At 40.5% G+C, this 19,416-nt stretch overlaps 1 pseudogene; it reads left to right on the top strand.

The window, feature by feature from the left end:
• Positions 1-8,406: 8,406 nt before the first annotated feature.
• Positions 8,407-11,430, top strand: LOC113906018 (annotated as a pseudogene).
• Positions 11,431-19,416: the final 7,986 nt, after the last annotated feature.

The raw sequence follows: 19,416 nt of genomic DNA on the forward strand, positions 1-19,416 counted from the left end.
TAACTGATTTGTAATTTTAAGTTTCAGGTATACAACATTTGAAAGTCCCCCAGTCATGTCCGACTCTTTGTGATCCCATGGACTGTAGCCTGCCAGGCTCCTCTGTCCATGGGGATTCTCCAGGCAAGAATACTCAAGTAGGTTGACATGCCCCTCTCTAGGGTATCTTCCCAACTCAGAGATTGAACCCAGGTCTCCCACATTGCGGGCAGATTCTTTAGAGTCCGAGCCACCAGGAAAGCCTGGTGTTCAGCATAGTGATTTACAATTTTTAGAACGGTTATAGAGGCTTTTCCAGTGGCTCAGTGGTAAAGGATCTGCTTGCAGTTCAGGGGACTCAGAAAATGCAGGTTTCAGAACTGGGTTGGGAAGATCCACTGGTGGAGAAAATGTTTAAAAAGCAGTAAGAAGAGCGATTCAAGAGAAGCTATTTGCCAAATAGTGTAGACATTTTGGTCACTGGCATGTAACATACCTGTATTCTCTGATCAATCAGTGAGCACTTTAATTTAACAAATCATTTTGCCTATTGACTATTCTTTTCCTTTTATAATTCACCTATGAGACTTGGAAGAATGTTATCAAATTGTTAGTTTTGACTCAGTATATTAAAATAATACCACACATATGTTAAGACACAAGACCAAACAGCATTGTCATTGCTCTATAAAATTAGCAAAAAAACAGATTATTCTATCTACATTACCCATAGTCACCAAATATGTGAACTTGCTTGTTGGACTTTTTTTTTGTATTTTTTATTAAAATTATATGAAGTGAAAACCTTTAGGAATCTCAGGTTATTACTCCAAGATATATCTTTAGCTATTTGTACTGGTCCAATAGAATCTTCATTCATAAGATTGTTGAAGTAAATCCTAAATATCCTACAGAATATTTTTATTATATATTTTAAGTGTTTTAATCTATCTATATCCCCATCACAAAACTAGTTTTGAGGTTCCATTTTTTCTGTTTTGTTTTGTTATGAACAATTTCCAGCATACATCCAAAATATAAAGCAGTATAGACTACCAGTGTCAGGATAACTAGCAGTGTTAGGATATCACGCAATGCCACATTTTCTTTTTTTTTTTCTATTTTTTTTTAATTTTTAACTTTACAATATTGTATTGGTTTTGCCATATATCAACATGAATCCACCACAAGTATACACGTGTTCCCCATCCTGAACCCTCCTCCCTCCCCATACCATCCCTCTGGGTCATCCCAATGCACCAGCCCCAAGCATCCAGTATCGTGCATTGAACCTGGACTGGTGACTCGTTTCATATATGATATTATACATGTTTCAATGCTATTCTCCCAAATAATCCCACCCTCTCCCTCTCCCACAGAGTTCAAAAGACTGTTCTATACATCAGTGTCTATTTTGCTGTCTCGTAATAACCTCAGATATGCAGATGACACCATCTTTATGGCAGAAAGTGAAGAGGAACTAGAAAGCCTCTTGATGAAGGTGAAAGTGGAGAGTGAAAAAGTTGGCTTAAAGCTCAACATTCAGAAAATTAAGATTATGGCATCCGGTCCCATCACTTCATGAGAAATAGATGGGGAAAAGTGGAAACAGTGTCAGACTTTATTTTTTTGGCTCCAAAATCACAGCAGATGGTGACTGCAGCCATGAAATTAAAAGACACTTACTCCTTGGAAGGAAAGTTATGACCAACCTAGATGGCATATTCAAAAGCAGAGACATTACTTTGCCAACAAAGGTCTGTCTAGTCAAGGCTATGGTGTTTCCTGTGGTCATGTATGGATGTGAGAGTTGGACTGTGAAGAAGGCTGAGTGCCGAAGAACTGATACTTTTGAACTGTGGTGTTGGAGAAGACTCTTGAGAGTCCTGTGGACTGCAAGGAGATCCAACCAGTCCATTCTGAAGGAGATCAGCCCTGGGATTTCTTTGGAAGGAATGATGCTAAAGCTGAAACTCCAGTACTTTGGCCACCTCATGCGATGAATTGACTCATTGGAAAAGACTCTGATGCTGGGAGGGATTGGGGGCAGGAGGAGAAGGGGACAACAGAGGATGAGATGGCTGGATGGCATCACGGACTCGATGGACGTGAGTCTGGGTGAACTCCGGGAGTTGGTGATGGACAGGGAGGCGTGGCGTGCTGCGATTCATGGGGTCGAAAAGAGTCGGACGCGACTGAACTGAACTGAACTGATACAGGATTATTGTTACCATCTTTCTAAATTCCATACATATGCATTAGTATACTGTACTGGTGTTTTTCTTTCTGGCTTACTTCACTCTGTATAATAGGCTCCAGTTTCATCCACCTCATTAGAACTGATTCAAATGTATTCTTTTTAATGGCTGAATAATACTCCATTGTGTATATGTACAACAGCTTTCTTATCATCTTGGAGCATAGTTGATTAACAATGTTGTGTGAGTTTCAGGTGTACAGCAAAGCGACTCAGTTATAACTATACATGAATCTATATTTTTCAAATTGTTTACCCATTTAGATTATTGTAGAATATTGAGCAGTCCTCCCTGTGCTATAACAGCAGGTCCTTTTATTTCATTGTTTCAGAAACTCAGATCCATCACCTCTCCATGTCATGGACACTAGGGCTCATCTTTGGCATATCCTCCTGAAGCATATCTGGGGGAAAGACGATGACACTGAAACATGCTTAGAAGAGATGGGAACTGAGCAGAGCAGCGTCCTATTAAGTCTATCCAGTAAATTTTTTTAATCAGATCTTCAGTGTTTGAATTTTAAGATATGAAAATGGAGAACGATGATGTGGAATTGCCTATTTTCTTTTGTAGTTTTTGAAACTATTTAGACTATATTATTAGGTCTTATCAACTGCTAAACTAGTATTATTCCTTTTATCACTTATACTTTCTTTCCCTTCTATGATGTATAAAGTCTAAAAGCCTGATTTGTCTGATATTCACATATATTTGACTGTTATTTTTTGTTTTTGGTTGGTTATGTCCAGTATGTTTATTTTTACCTTTTTATTTTCAGGCCCAGAGTCCTTTTGATCACTATTTCTTATTTTATTGTGGATATTGCCACTTTTGAATAATTCTGACAACTTAGTTTGTGCTTTCCACAATTTTTTTTGTGCTTTTTCTCCTCTTTACCTACTGTGAATTAAATCATATTTTGCAACTTTCTTTCCTTTTTAATCCTTGTTTGACTATGACACAGTCTATTTTCTATTATTAGTAAGTTCCCTTAAATTGTGTATGCATACTTGTCTTAACTTAGTCTTCGTTAATCAGTATATCTATATTGCTATTAAATAATGAAAGGAATATGCTGCTGCTGCTAAGTTGCTTCAGTCGTGTCCGACTCTGTGAGACCCCATGGACTGCAGCCTACCAGGCTTCTCCGTCCTTGGGATTCTCCAGGCAAGAACACTGGAGTGGGTTGCCATTTCCTTCTGCAATGCATGAAAGTGGAAAGTGAAAGTGAAGTCGCTCAGTCGTGTCTGACTCTTAGCGACCCCGTGGACTGCAGCCTACAAGGCTCCTCCGTCCATGGGATTTTCCAGGCAACAGTACTGGAGTGGGGTGCCATTGCCTTCTCCCAAAAGGAATATACAATATTTTAATTATGAATTCATCCTGCTTCTAACTTATAAACTGTCATTTGCAGGTATAGAATAAATCATCAATAGTAAATCATTTATTAATGAACTTTAAATATTATCTTTATTGTATATGATTACAGTTATATTAAATGGTGATTCAATGTTCATGTTCCTTTAACTTTCATGACATTTATCAATTTTTCTCTCACTATTATAGTAACCCACTCCAGTATTCTTGCCCGGAGAATCCCATGGACGGAGAAGCCTGGTGGGCTACAGTCCACGGGGTTGCAAAGAGTTGGACACGACTGAGCGACTTCACTTTCACATTATATGGCACCCATTGTTCATTTATGGTTTAGTTTTCTTCTGTGTGATATATATCCTTAATCAGTTCTTTCAGTGAGAGTCCCTCTCTATCCACTTATCTGAGAATATCACTTGTCCATTCTCAGAGGAGAATTTATTTGGGTATGAATGTAGAAAGACAGATACTTGCTTTCAGTATTTAAAATGTCTTATATTCTGGCTTATTTTTGTTGACCTATGCAGGCGGCTGCAACGACCGGCGCACTAAGCGTGGCTGAGAGGAGCTACCCCACGTCTGAGGTCAGGGGCAGAAGCCAGGAGGACACAACACCCGAAGGGTGGTGGCCAAGAGGAGTTACCCCATGTCCGAGGTCAGGGGCAGTGGCCAAGAGTGCCATGCTGGGATGGCTCAGGAACGGCCGAGAGGAGCTACCTTGTGTCCAAGGTTGGGGGGGCGGCCGAGAGGAGCTACCAGGCATCCGAGGTCAGGGGCAGTGGCCAGGAGGAGCTACCCCACGTCTGAGGTCAGGGGAAGCGGCTGGGAGGAGCTACCCCACACCAACACGCCCAAGGCCAGAGGTGGCAGCTGGGAGGACCAACCCCATGTCCAAGGAGCCATGGCTGCACAGGCGCAGGAGGGCCTAGAAGAGCTATCCCACGTTGAAGGTCAGGAAGGGTGGCGGTGAGGAGATACCCCTCGTCCAAGGTTAGGAGCAGCCACTGCGCTTTGCTGGAGTAGCCGTGAAGAGATACTTAGCCCAAGGTAAGAGAAACCCAAGTAAGACGGTAGGTGTTGCAAAAGGGCATCAGAGGGCAGACACACTGAAACCATACTCACAGAAAACTAGTCGATCTAATCACACTAGGACCACAGCCTTGTCTAACTCAATGAAACTAAGCCATGCCCGTGGGGCAACCCAAGATGGGCGGGTCATGGTGGAGAGATCTGACAGAATGTGGTCCACTGGAGAAGGGAATGGCAAACCATTATTCTTGCCTCGAGAACCCCATAAACAGTATGAAAAAGCAAAATGATAGGATACTGAAAGAGGAACTCCCTAGGTCAGTAGGTGCCCAATATGCTACTGGAGATCAGTGGAGAAATAACTCCAGAAAGAATGAAGGGATGGAGCCAAAGCAAAAAGAATACCCAGCTCTGGATGTGACTGGTGATAGAAGCAAGGTCCGATGCTGTAAAGAGCAATATTGCTTTGGAACCTGGAATGTCAGGTCCATGAATCAAGGCAAATTGGAAATGGACAAACAAGAGATGGCAAGAGTGAATGTCAACATTCTAGGAATTAGCGAACTGAAATGGACTGGAATGGGTGAATTTAACTCAGATGACCATTATATCTACTACTGCAGGCAGGAATCTCTTAGAAGAAATGGAGTAGCCATCATGGTCAACAAAAGAGTCAGAAATGCAGTACTTGGATGCAATCTCAAAAACGATAGAATGATCTCTGTTCATTTCCAAGGCAAACCATTCAATATCACAGTAATCCAAGTTTATGCTCCAACCAGTAACGCTGAAGAAGCTGAAGTTGAATGGTTCTATGAAGACCTACAAGATCTTTTAGAACTAACACCCAAAAAAGATGTCCTTTTCATTATAGAGGACTGGAATGCAAAAGCAGGAAGTCGAGAAACACCCGGAGTAACAGGCAAATTTGGCCTTGGAATACGGAATGAAGCAGGGCAAAGATGTACAGAGTTTTGCCAAGAAAATGCACTGATCATAACAAACACCCTCTTCCAAAAACACCAGAGAAGACTCTACACATGGACATCACCAGATGGTCAACACTGAAATCAGATTGATTATATTCTTTGCAGCCAAAGATGGAGAAGCTCTATACAGTCAGCAAAAACAAGACAAGGAGCCAATTGTGGCTCAGATCATGAATTCCTTATTGCCAAATTCAGACTTAAATTGAAGAAAGTAGGGAAAACCACTAGACCATCGAGGTATGACCTAAATCAAATCCCTTATGACTATACAGTGGAAGTGAGAAATAGATTTAAGGGCCTAGATCTGATAGATTAGAGTGCCTGATGAACTATGGAATGAGGTTTGTGACATTGTACAGGAGGCAGGGATCAAGACCATCCCCATGGAAAATAAATGCAAAAACCCAAAATGGCTGTATGAGGAGGCCTTAAAAATAGCTATGAAAAGAAGAGAAGTGAAAAGCAAAGGAACAAAGGAAAGATATAAACATCTGAATGCAGAGTTCCAAAGAATAGCAAGAAGAGATCAGAAAGCCTTCCTCAGTGATCAATGCAAAGAAATAGAGGAAAACAACAGAATGGGAAAGACTAGAGATCTCTTCAAGAAAATTAGAGATACCAAGGGAACATTTCATGCAAAGATGGGCACAATAAAGGACAGAAATGGCATGGACCTAACAGAAGCAGAGGATATTAAGAAGAGATGGCAAGAATACACAGAAGAACTGTACAAAACAGATCTTCACGACCCAGATAATCACGATGGTGTGATCACTGACCTAGAGCCAGACATCCTGGAATGTGAAGTCAAGTGGGCCTTAGAAAGCATCACTACGAACAAAGCTAGTGGAGGTGATGGAATTCCAGTTGAGCTCTTTCAAATCCTGAAACATGATGCTGTGAAAGTGCTGCACTCAATATACCAGCAAATTTGGGAAACTCAGCAGTGGCCACAGGACTGGAAAAGGTCAGTTTTCATTCCAGTCCCAAAGAAAGGCAATGCCAAGGAATGCTCAAACTACCACACAATTGCACTCATCTCACACTAGTAAAGTAATGCTCAAAATTCTCCAAGCCAGGCTTCAGCAATATGTGAACCATGAACTTCCTGATGTTCAAGGTGGTTTTAGAAAAGGCAGAGGAACCAGAGATCAAATTGCCAACATTCGCTGGATCATGGAAAAAGCAAGAGAGTTCCAGAAAAACATCTATTTCTGCTTTATTGACTATGCCAAAGCCTTTGGCTGTGTAGATCATAATAAACTGTGGAAAATTCTTCAAGAGATGGGAATACCAGACTACCTGATCTGCCTCTTGAGAAACCTATATGCAGGTCAGGCAGCAACAGTTAGAACTGGACATGGAACAACAGACTGGTTCCAAATAGGAAAAGGACTTCGTCAAGGCTATATATTGTCACCCTGTTTATTTAACTTATATGCAGAGTACATCATGAGAAACGCTGGACTGGAAGAAACACAAGCTGGAATCAAGATTGCCGGGAGAAATATCAATAACCTCAGATATGCAGATGACACCACCCTTATGGCAGAAAGTGAAGAGGAACTCAAAAGCCTCTTGATGAAGGTGAAAGTGGAGAGTGAAAAAGTTGGCTTAAAGCTCAACATTCAGAAAACGAAGATCGTGGTATCCAGTCCCATGACTTCATGGGAAATAGATGGGAAACAGTGTCAGACTTTATTTTTTTGGCTCCAAAATCACTGCAGATGGTGACTGCAGCCATGAAATTAAAACACGCCTACTCCTTGGAAGGAAAGTTATGACCAACCTAGATAGCATATTGAAAAGCAGAGATATTACTTTGCCATCAAAGGTCCGTCTATTCAAGGCTATGGTTTTTCCAGTGGTCATGTATGGATGTGAGAGTTGGACTGTGAAGAAGGCTGAGTGCTGAAGAATTGATGCTTTTGAACTGTGGTGTTGGAGAAGACTCTTGAGAGTCCCTTGGACTGCAAGGAATTTCAACTAGTCCATTCTGAAGGAGAGCAGCCCTGGGATTTCTTTGGAAGGAATGATGCTAAAGCTGAAACTCCAGTACTTTGGCCACCTCATGCGAAGAGTTGACTCATTGGAAAAGACTCTGATGCTGGGAGGGACTGGGGGGCAAGAGGAGAAGGGGACAACAGAGGATGAGATGGCTGGATGGCATCACTGACTCGATGGACATGAGTCTCAGTGAACTCCGGGAGTTGGTGATTACCAGGGAGGCCTGGCGTGCTGTGATTCATGGTGTCACAAAGAGCCGGACATGACTGAGCGACTAATCTGATCTGATCTGATTGAGGTTAATAGATTCAAGGGAATAATTCGGTAGGTAGAGTGCCTGGGGAACAACCGACGAGGATTCATAACATTGTACTGGAACAGTGATCAAAACCATCCCCAAGAAGAAACACAAAAAGGCAAAATGGTTGTCTGAGGAGACCTTACAAATAGCTGAGAAAAGAAGAGATGTGAAAGGCAAAGGAGAAAAGGAAAGATATATCCATCTGAATACAGATTTCAGAAGAATAGCAAGGGAAGATAAGAAAGCAACCCCAAGTGATCAGTGAAAAGAAATGGAAAACAATAGACTAGGAAAGACTAGAGAATTCCTCAAGCAAATTGGATATACCAAGGAAGCAGTTCATGCAGAGATGGGCTATATAAAGGATAGAAATGGCATGGACCTAACAAAGCAGAAGATATTAAGAAGAGGTGGCAAGAATACACAGAAGAACTATACAAAAAAGACCTTAATGCCCCAGATAACCACTATGGTATCATCACTCACCTGGATTCAAGCAACCTGTAGTGTGAAGTCAAGCGGGCCTCAGGAGGTATCACTATCATCACTATGAACAAAGCTAGTCGAGGTGATAGATTCCCAGCTGAGCTATTTCAAATCCTAAAGGATGATGCTGTGAAAAAGATGCACTCAATATGTCAGCAAGTATGGAAAACACAGCAGTGGCTATAGGCCTGAAAAAGGTCAATTTTCATTCCGGTCCCAAAGACGCAATATCAAAGAGTGTTCAAACTGTCACACAATTGCACACATTTCACACACTAGCAAAGTAATGCTCAAAATTCTCCAAGCCAGGCTTCAGCAATACATGAACCGTGAACTTTCAGATTTTCAAACTGGTTTTAGAAAAGGCAGAGGAACCAGAGATCAAATTGCCACCATCCGCTGGATCATTGTAAAAGCAAGAGAGTTTCAAAAACAACAACAACAACAAAAAAACCAAACATCTTTTTCTGCTTTATTGACTATGCCAGAGCCTGTGACTGTGTGGATCACAATAAACTGTGGAAAATTCTTCAAGAGATGGGAATACCAGACCACCTGACCTGCCTCTTGACAAACCTGAATGCAGGTCTGGAAGCAACAGTTAGGACTGGACATGGAACAATGGAGTGGTTCCAAATAGGAAAAGGAGTAAGCCAAGCCTGTATATTGTCACCCTGCTTATTTAACTTATGTGCAGACTATATCATGAGAAACCTTGGGCTGGATGAAGCACAAGCTGGAACCAGGATTGTGGGGAGAAATATCAATAACCTCAGATATGCAGATGACACCACCCTTATGGCAGAAAGTGAAGAGAAACTAAAGAGCTTCTTGATGAAAGTGAAAGAGGAGAGTGAAAAAGTTGGCTTAAAGCTCAACATTCAGAAAAGTAAGATTATGGCATCCCATCTTTTCATGGCAAATCAATGGGGAATCTGTGGAAACAGTGACTGACTATTTTTTGGGGTCCAAAATCACTGCAGATGGTGACTGCAGCCATGAAATTAAAATATGCTGTCTCCTTGGAAGGAAAGTTATGACCAATCTAGATAGCATATTCAAAAGCAGAGACATTACTTTGTCAATAAAGGTCCATCTAGTCAAGGCTATGGTTTTTCCAGTAGTCACATATGGATGTGAGTGTTGGACTATAAAGAAGGCTGAGTGCCGAAGAATTGATGCTTTTGAACTGTGGTGTTGGATAAGCCTTTTGAGAGTCCTTTGGACTGCAAGGAGATCCAACCAGTCCATCCTAAAGGAGATCAGTCCTGAGTGTTCATTGGAAGGACTGATGCTGAAGCTGAAACTCCAGTAATTTGGCCACCTCATGCAGAGTTGACTCATTGGAAAAGACCCTGATGCTGGGAGGGATTGAGGGCAGGAGGAGAAGAGGACGGTAGAGGATGAGATGGTTGGATGTCTTCTCCAACTCAATGGACATGAGTTTGGGTAAACTCCGGGAGTTGATGATGGACAGGGAAGCCTGGCCTGTTGCAGTTCATGGGGTTGCAAGAATTCAGACATGATTGAGTGACTGAACTGAACTGAACTGAACTGGAGAACTAACCCATGAGTAGAAAGTGGATCTCCTTTGGTGATGTAATGTGCTGAAGAATAAATTAGAGTTTATAGTGTATTTGGGAAGTATAAAGCAGAAGGGGATTAATTCAATCTCAGGTATAATGACAGAAGAGTGAGAAATGCATCACAAGGGACTAGCCTTGAACTTGGCCTTATAAGATAAGTAGAGCTGCAGAAGAAAAAATAGTGCAGGGAGATAACGATTATGCACCTCACTTGTGACCATGAATGTAGCTATGGTTAGAAGCATAGTTATCTATAGATACAGCCATAGATACAAGAATAGGTAAAAGATGGAAATAAAATAATAGTTCAGTATTAAAAAAAAAGAAAGAAACTGAAACAATGGCTTAATAGAAGTAAAGCAGCCGTGTATGACAATATTCATTTTGAGTAACATCTAGAGTATTAGAAAAATCATTTCAATTGTAATAAAATGTGTACCTTCTTATCTCCTTTGGTTGCATTTGTTTCAAGTGTAGAAAATGTCCCTCACCAATGACACTGCACTAAGAGAATTCATTTTCCTGGGGCTCATGGATCACCCAAAGCTCCAGTCTCTCTTCTTTTTAGAAGAGAGTTTAGAAGAGAGTGTTTCTGGTCATTTACCTGGTCACCCTCCTAGGCAACCTGAGCATGATGGTTTTAATCAGACTGGACTCTCACCTTCACACGCCCATGTACTTCTTCCTCACTCATTTATCCCTTGTAGACTTGTGCTATACCTCTACTGCAGCCCCACAGATGCTGACTAACCTGGTATCTCAGAAGAAGACCATCAGCCTTGCTGGTTGTTTTGCACAGTTATTTTTTCATAGCACTTCTCCTCACTGAGTTTTACATGCTGACAGCAATGGCCTATGACCACTATGTGGTCATATACAACCCTCTGCACTACAGTGTGAAGATGTCCAGGTGCATCTGCACAAACTTGACTCTTCCAGGCCATCCTGACTTTTTGTTTGAACTTTTGTAGATCAAATGTCGTCAACCATTTCTACTCTGCTGACCCACCACTCATTAAGTTTGCTTGGTCTTAAACTCATGTCAAAGAGCTTTATTTGCTCATATCAACAGGCTTCAACCTCTGCAACTGCCTCATCACCATCCTGTGTCTTATGCTTTCATTCTTGCTGTCATCTTCAGGATCAAATCAGCAGAAGGAAGGCACAAGGCATTCTTCACCTGTGGTTCCCACGTGACGATTGTAACCCTATATTATGGGGCAATCTTCTGCACATATTTAAGATCACCAACAGATAAGAATGCTGAAGGATCCAAGATAATAGCTGTTTTCTACACCTTTGTACGTCCAGTACTTAATCCATTGATTGACAGCCTGTGGAACAACAATGTAAAACAAGCATTGAAGAGGATCCCGAAGAAATATGGTCACTCAGACGGCAACGCCTCCAATTTCCAATAAACGGTAACTCTTAACCTTTGACTCAAAGGCCTTTGCATTATCATGATGGGTTTTCAGGTTCTTTATGACTATATCTGCCGAAGTCCAGCTCCAGCAGCCAGGGAATCAGCCTGAAGGGGTGAGTGGTGTCGGCGGGCAATGATGTAGCCTCTGACTCAAAGTACAGGACTACATGTTTATTTCAAGCTTCAGGTTTTCTTTTATACTTTGACAAAAGCATTAGGTCATAGGTTTGACATTTTTAGTTTCCCCCACCCAAATTTATTGTCTCCAGAAATCATTGTTGTCCTACAAACAGAGTTCCTGCTTCAGCGATTCTCTCAGAATCAGCTTTACTATCTACTTCCTCTTATGTGTCCTATACTTAACTTGTGATTACATTGTGACTCATGCTACATTCCTCAGTTTATTTCTTATCTTTCTAGATCCTGTTTGCCCCTAGTATCTAAAGATTACTGTCTCCTAAAAAGGCTTCTTAAGATCACTGTCTCCTAAAAAGGCTTCTATCTATTCTTAATTAACCCTAAGCTCAGCAAACTTCTTTTGCCATAAACATTCCCCTCACAAGCAGGTCTCAGATAACAATCCTTCCCCTGGCCTCAAGCTGCGGCCTATGTGCTGATCCTGGAACATTCTTTGTAAAGATTCTTGAATAAATGTCAGTGGTTAACTTTATGGATTATTTTCTGGGCACAACTGCAGAAGGCTTTGTGCTTTCTCATGCTCCTGTCAAGAACAATAAGCACCTTAACATTCCTTCCAGCCAACTCAACCAAAGAAAGGAAGAAACAAGTCAGAATCACAAGAGCTAACTCCTTCATGCCGGGACCGTGCCTGCGGAATGAGGAGAGGGGGTTGGGGCTGTACCTCCATTTTATCAGTAATGCCTAACGCGGCTCCCGACATATGTCTTTATGGAAGAATATTTCACCAAAAAATACTCAGGTCTGGAACAATGAACTACACTTAGTAGTCTAGGCTGTTGCCCTTCAATGTTGTCCATGAACCAGGAGAAACAGCATAACTTTGGAGGTCTCAGCTCCATGGAGGCAAGGTGCATGTCTAGTTTTGCCCACTGTTTGAAATGAAGTGAACATTTTTCACAAAACCTGTGAATAAGATGATTCTCGATAAATATTTCTTGAACTATTATTATAGCCCTTTCTCATTATGGAGAATTAAGTGCAATCTCTACATACTACCACTTTCCAGAATGGTCTTCATGAAGAATTCTTAACAATCTAAAATCCTATTGTGTGACTTTAAATATGCGTGTCTCACCTTTCCCACTGTGAAAAGGAAATGGTTTAAGGACACAAATCATCATTTACGTTTCTATTATACTCTCTATATTCATAGCAAAGTGCAAGCAAAAGTTTTTCCTTGAAAATTTATTAACTATATAGATTAATGAAGAAATGAATGAATGAATGATTGCCTCTACCCAGAATGTAGTACTGTGTGAGCTTGCCACATTTCTTTCCTAAACAACATGATATTAAAGACCATCTATTAATCTGTTTAAACCCTTTCTCAAAATTTATTAATAGTAATATGACAGAGAAAGTTAATTATCCTCCACTGTCCTCAGTTTCCCTTTTGTAAAGTGAATATAATAATACTGATGACCCAAAGAGTTTGTGAGGATTGACTGAACTAATCCATGTAAAGTGGTGAGGTCAATGCCTCACACATATTAAGGATTTGATGTCTATTACCCATAATCAATTATTTCCATTCATTTTTCCCCCCTGCAGTTGTTAAACAAGAGAGTCACTCACCCCATATGATCTCCCTACAGAATTTCAAGTATGAGGGATGAGGTTGTGTATTCAATAAATGCAAATGTACCTGGGAAGCAATATACAAGAAGACAAGGAGTGCAGTATATTTGCTGAATTATACACTGCACACACTCCTTAAATTATTCATCAATATTTGTTAACTTTTTTTTTTTTGGCCACATCATGAGACACATGGCATGTGGGATCTTGATTCTCCCCATCAGTGCTTGTTGATCAAGTATTAATCTCCAGGGCACAAGCTAAACTGTGGAGATTACAGTTCTTACAGATAAGAGATTGCAGTGTAGTGGTGGCAACAGAAATATTAGTAGGAGATGAAAACTGAGTGTGTCAGCCCAGGATGGGGCAAAGTGGTGAGACAGAGTGGAGGACGGAGGTGAAACCCAGTTCTGTGGAGGCAAGAAAGCATCCTCTGAGAATCCTTCCATGTAAGCATTTCCTAGTTTCAAGATTAACATGAACCAGAGGAGAACAAGGAAAGCACTGACTGAAAAGAAACTGAAACAAGAATTTTAAAGAAAGGTGAGAGAAAAAGGACAAACTGACTTCACGTTAAGGAAAGGCAGCTTCCCTTCCCATAGTTGAAAAAGTGGTTTTGAAAGTATGTTTGCTATTAATTTCTCATTTAAATGCGTTCTTCTCTGCAATCACCCATTTTCTTTTTCTTTTTTTCAGTTTTCTAACTTTATTGAAGCTTTCAGTGGCTAAGTCAAAGACCTCTCTTGGCAAATGTCACATTGCACTTGAAAATATATGGGTTATTTTCAAATATATTTTGATATCAATTTCTAACATAATTCTCCAGTGATAATAAGAGAACAGACTCTGTATGGTTTCAATACGTTCAGACCCTGAACATTTTGCACCCTCTTTTATGTCCCTGGATATGTTCCAGTGTCTCTTAGTTTATACTCTGTGGGAACTTGAATAGAATTTTTATCTTACTGTTGTGTGAAAATTGTATAAATCTTAATTATGTTGAATTGATTTGGGGTGTTTTGAGGACTACTATACCCTTCTATGTTCCTATGTATTTTTTAATCAATTTTTGAGAGTTTGATATTAAAAATTCAACTAAAAATTTATTTTCATACTTAAAAATAATTGTAAAATATAGTGGAACTATATGTCACTTCATTCTGTATTTCCCAAGTCTCCTGCATATGTGTTATCACACTTTCATAACTTAAAAAATAAAAAAAGAAAGAAAAAGAAAAACTAGTCAGTTGGGTACAGGAAGGCAGAAATTCAAAACCTAAACCAGTCCAGGTTTGATGCATGATACAGGGTGCTCAGGGCTGGTGCACTGGGATGACCCAGAGGGATGGGATGCGGAGGGAGGTGGGAGGAGGGTTCAGGATGGGGAACACATCTATACTCGTGTCTGATTCAAGTCAATGTATGGCAAAACCAACACAATATTGTAAAGTAAAATAAATAAATTAATTAAAAAAAAAACCTACCCTGCCACTGTCTGGACATGTGGCATAGGCTTTACTCTTCCTTTAGTGGAGGTCTGATTCTTTAGCTGAAATGACAGGAAGGAGTCCCTACCTCCAAGTGTCATTTTGAGGAATCAATTAAATTGCCAAGGGAAAGTGCTCCACACAAGAAGTGCTCAATAAGGTGACTGCCAATTTCATAGTCTATTTCATAGTCCTGTTCATGCCTAATCTTGCCCAAGACATGGATGTCCATTAGAAAGGACATTGCTAAGAGCTCTGGATTTTAGGAGAAGAGGAAGTTTCAGTATAAAAGAAAAATAAAACATAAAATAAGACCATCTTCAAAATGTGAAAATGAAATCATTGCTTGCCTTCCATGTCACTCTCAGGGCAAGTAATAATTTAGAAAATATGAAAAAATATGTCTGAAACACATGATTAGCTCTTTGATCCCATAGTGTTACAGTGAATCCCTGAAGGGCTGATGCCTAATGACACACTTGTTTCTGCTGCTGCTAAGTACCTCTGAGATTTGCTTTAAGAACAGGTTCCTACCTCCCAAATCCTGCTAGAAATACATCAATGGTATTCAGCTTAGAGAGGCATCAATGAACTTTCCTAAACAGACGTTGAGAAAATGGGTTCATACCCAAACCAGAAGTAAGTCTTTGTTTGTCTTATTTTTAAGTCAACAGGAGATTGTTGTAAAATCTCAAGCAGGTCCACCAACTTTTACACTGTTTGACCAAAATATACAAATGCAAATCTCTATGTTTCACTTGTCTGGAAAATCCCATGGACAGGGGAGCTTGGTAGGCTGCAGTCCACGGGATCGCGAAGAGTCAGACACAACTGAGTGACTCACCTTCACTTTCATGCATTGGAGAAGGCAATGGTAACCCACTCCAGTGTTCTTGCCTGGAGAATCCCAGGGACAGCGGAGCCTGGTGGGCTGCCGTCTATGGGGTCGCACAGAGTCGGACACGACTGAAGTGACTCAGCAGCAGCTGTTGTTCAGGCACCTAATCATGTCCGACTTTTTGCCACTCCATGGATTGCAGTGCACTAGGCTTCACTGTCATTCACTATCTCCTGGGGTTTGCTCACACTCATGTTCATTGAGTCTGTGATGCTATCCAACCATCTCTTCTGTTGCCCCCTTCTCCTCCAGTTCTCAATCTCGAGCTCTAGCCCACTGAGCTGGGTTCCTCTCTAGGGTGATCTCATCAGAGCTGAACTCTTCTTCCTGGACTCTGGTACCTTGCTTTCTTTCTTCCTTCCATTTCTTTTTTGCAGAACAGGATACTCTCCTTCTCCATATACCCTATTGTCAGTTCTGCTGGCCTGAGTGCTGTAGGAATGGCTGATTTCATGTGCATGTAACTAATGCCGTTGACAGGGCTCTGTTTTCAGAAACTTTACAGATTAAATATGATGTTCTTCCTCACTGTCTTAATTATCCTTAATTAATTAATTAATTAATCCTTAATTATTTTTGAACAAGGATGTTGTATATTTTCTCTGTTACTGGATTGTGTCTATTGTGTAGATTGTCCTAGTTACCCAGGTTTAACAATTTGTAGCTTTCTCCTGTCCTTGACAGAGAAGGCAATGACACCCCACTCCAGTACTCTTGCCTGGAAAATCCCACGGACGGAGGAGCCTGGTAGGCTGCAGTCCATGGGGTTGCTAAGAGTCAGACATGACTGAACGACTTCACGTTCACTTTCATGCACTGGAGAAGGAAATGGAAACCCACTTCAGTGTTCTTGCCTGGAGAATCCCAGGGATGGGGGAGCCTGGTAGGCTGCCATCTATGGGGTCTCACAGAGTCGGACATGACTGAAGCTACTTAGCAACAGCAACTGTCCTTGAATTGCTCCTTTGCTGTCTCTTCCTCCATCAGAGAGAGGCTCTCCTTGGCTGTGAGGGAGTAAACCCACAAATGCCCTATTAAGAAGATGCTCACCTGTCATTCTAGGCTAACAAAGGTAGCCAGGTCAGCTGTGATTTTCTTTCTTACTCTCCATAGGTGTTTTGGTATCTCGCCACCTATCAGTACTCCTGCTGCCCTCCAGTCGGGGTATGGCTGGATTCACACAGGTCACTGAGACAGTGAATCAAGACCTTTTCAGATCCCAGAAGCAATCATTATGTGACATGTAATAAACAAGTCCTTCTGCAATAGTGGAGTGGTCCTTCAGTCTAATTTCCTGCCATGTCTTAATAAACCTGAAATTTCTACATCCTGATCTTTTTCTTTCTAGCATTTTCTCTTCCAATAACTACTACCTCTTCTCTCTCTGGTATTCTTGGGTGTCGAAGAACATGAAAAATCTCCTAAGCCACCTTGTTGCTGGCATACAAGCAGATAACCTGATTTCAGCTTATTCATTTTTAGACACTTCTTATAGGAAAGCTGAAATAAACCACCAATTAACTTCTTTTTCTCCAGTGAATGTTGTGGTATCTTGATAAAATCTCATAGGCAGAGATAAATCAGTCTCTCAGTGAAGTGAAACATTTGTGCTTTAGTGGAGGTATCAGCTCTGACTTTCTGCATTCTTCTGTATGAATTCTGTACATGCACATATAGACCTCAGTGCAGTTCAGTTCAGTTGTTCAGTTGTGTCTGACTCTTTGTGATGCCATGAACCACAGCAGACAGGCTTCCCTGTCCATCACGAACTCCCAGGGTTTACTCAAACTCATGTCCATTGAGTCAGTGATGCCATACAACCATCTCAGCCTTTGTAGTCCTCTTCTCCCACTTCCAATGTTTCCCAGAATCAGGGTCTTTTCCAATAGGCCAGTTATTCACATCAGGTGGCCAAAGTATTGGAGTTTCAGCTTCAGCATCAGTCCTTCCAATGAATATTCAGGACTGATTTCCTTTAGGATGGACTGGTTGGATCTCCTAGTTTACCAAAGGACTCTCAAGAGTCTTCTCCAACACCACAATTCAAAAGTATCAATTCTTCATGACTCAGCTTTCTTTAGAGTCCAACTCTCACATCCATACATGACCAATGGAAAAACCACAGCCTTGACTAGACGGACCTTTGTTGGCAAAGTAATGTCTCTGCTTTTTAATATTCTGTCTAGGTTGGTCATAACTTTTCTTCCAAGGAGCAAGGATCTTTTAATTTCATGGCTGCAGTCACCATCTGCAGTGATTTTAGAGCCCCTCAAAATAAAGTCTGTTGCTGTTTCCATTCTTTCCCCATCTATTAGCCATGAAGTGATGAGACCAGATGCCATGATCTTAGTTTTCTGAATATTGAGTTTAAAGGCAACTTTTTCACTCTCCTCTTTCACTTTCATCAAGACGCTCTTTTGTTTTACTTCACTTTCTGCCATAAGGATGGTGTCATCTGAATATCTGACATTATTAATATATCTCCCAGTAATCTTGATTCCACCTTGTGCTTCATCCAGCCTGGCATTTCTCATGATGTACTCTGCATATAAGTTAAATAAGCAGGGTGACAATATACAGCCTTGGTATACTCCTTTCCCGATTTGGATCCAGGGTGTTGTTCCATGTCCACTTCACATAGACCTACAGGTTTCCAAATGTATCACACATGGTATCTTTGCCTCTGGTCCTTATCCTTCCTAGAATATTCTCCTTTGAATTCCTGATTGATTTTTCTTTCTCTTTCAGATTGCTATTTAAAAAGTCCCTTTTACATGAGTTCCTTGTTAATGTTGCTGTTTAAAATCTAAACAACCTTTCCTTCATTTTCTTTCTTTTCCTCCATGCCAGAGTCATCTGAAACACTAATGATTTATTGTGGCATTATCCTTCTGTGTCCACTAGAATGTGAATGCCAGAAAGGCAGGGATTTTGAAGCTTTGGTTCATTTTTCCATCTACAGTGCATAAATACATAATGTATTAATTATCAATAAATACTTTTGGACTACTCTGTGATCTCTGTAAAGATTTTAGAGTAAAACAAAACAGATATTACTATTTCCATTTAAAATAAGGAAATGAAGTGCCTTCCGGGTAAGAATCATTATCTACTATCGGTAACTACTATTAGCATATTCCATAGATGTATATTAAGTACTTAATATAAAATGGAAGGGAGGTATAGGTACAAAAGCACGTTTTAAAAACTGTATTTCTAAATTATAACTACAGTAAATTTTAGTGACTTATTTGGAAATGAGACAAGAATTGGGCAAGTTTAAAAAAATGAAGTGTGAGAGAAATAAAAACATAAAAGCATGTGTGGAGTACAAAAGAGGGGACTCAGTACTTATTTAGAAGTGACGATGAACTAGTAAGCCACAAATTGTCATATGTCTAGATAGATGGAGGTCATATTTAATAACTTAAATACCTTTTATGCCAAGCTTGTTTCTTTTCTTTATGAAAACACTCTGTCATTGTTGTAGACCATCCTCAAAATACTGTGTAAGAATTAATTTCATCTAAAAATTCTTTGTTCATTGATTTGTCATGTGTTTATAGGACTCTGGTGACTGTGCCTTTGTGTTTTGGTTTGTAATTATATTTTTAAAGTGTGATTCTGGGAACATCTGTGTTAGGATCATCGGGATAAATGTTAAGTGTGAGACTCCACTGTCCCATGAGACTTTCTGACACAGATGTTCTGTAGATTATCTTGATTAACAAGCTTCTTGGAGCAATTGTTTTGTCAAACAGTTTGTAAGCCCCTGTTTTTCCTGTGAAAGATATAACACTGTGAATCATTCTGTGGG

The sequence above is a fragment of the Bos indicus x Bos taurus genome, chromosome 15 (assembly GCF_003369695.1).
Source record: "Bos indicus x Bos taurus breed Angus x Brahman F1 hybrid chromosome 15, Bos_hybrid_MaternalHap_v2.0, whole genome shotgun sequence".
Classification (NCBI taxonomy): Eukaryota; Metazoa; Chordata; class Mammalia; order Artiodactyla; family Bovidae; genus Bos; species Bos indicus x Bos taurus.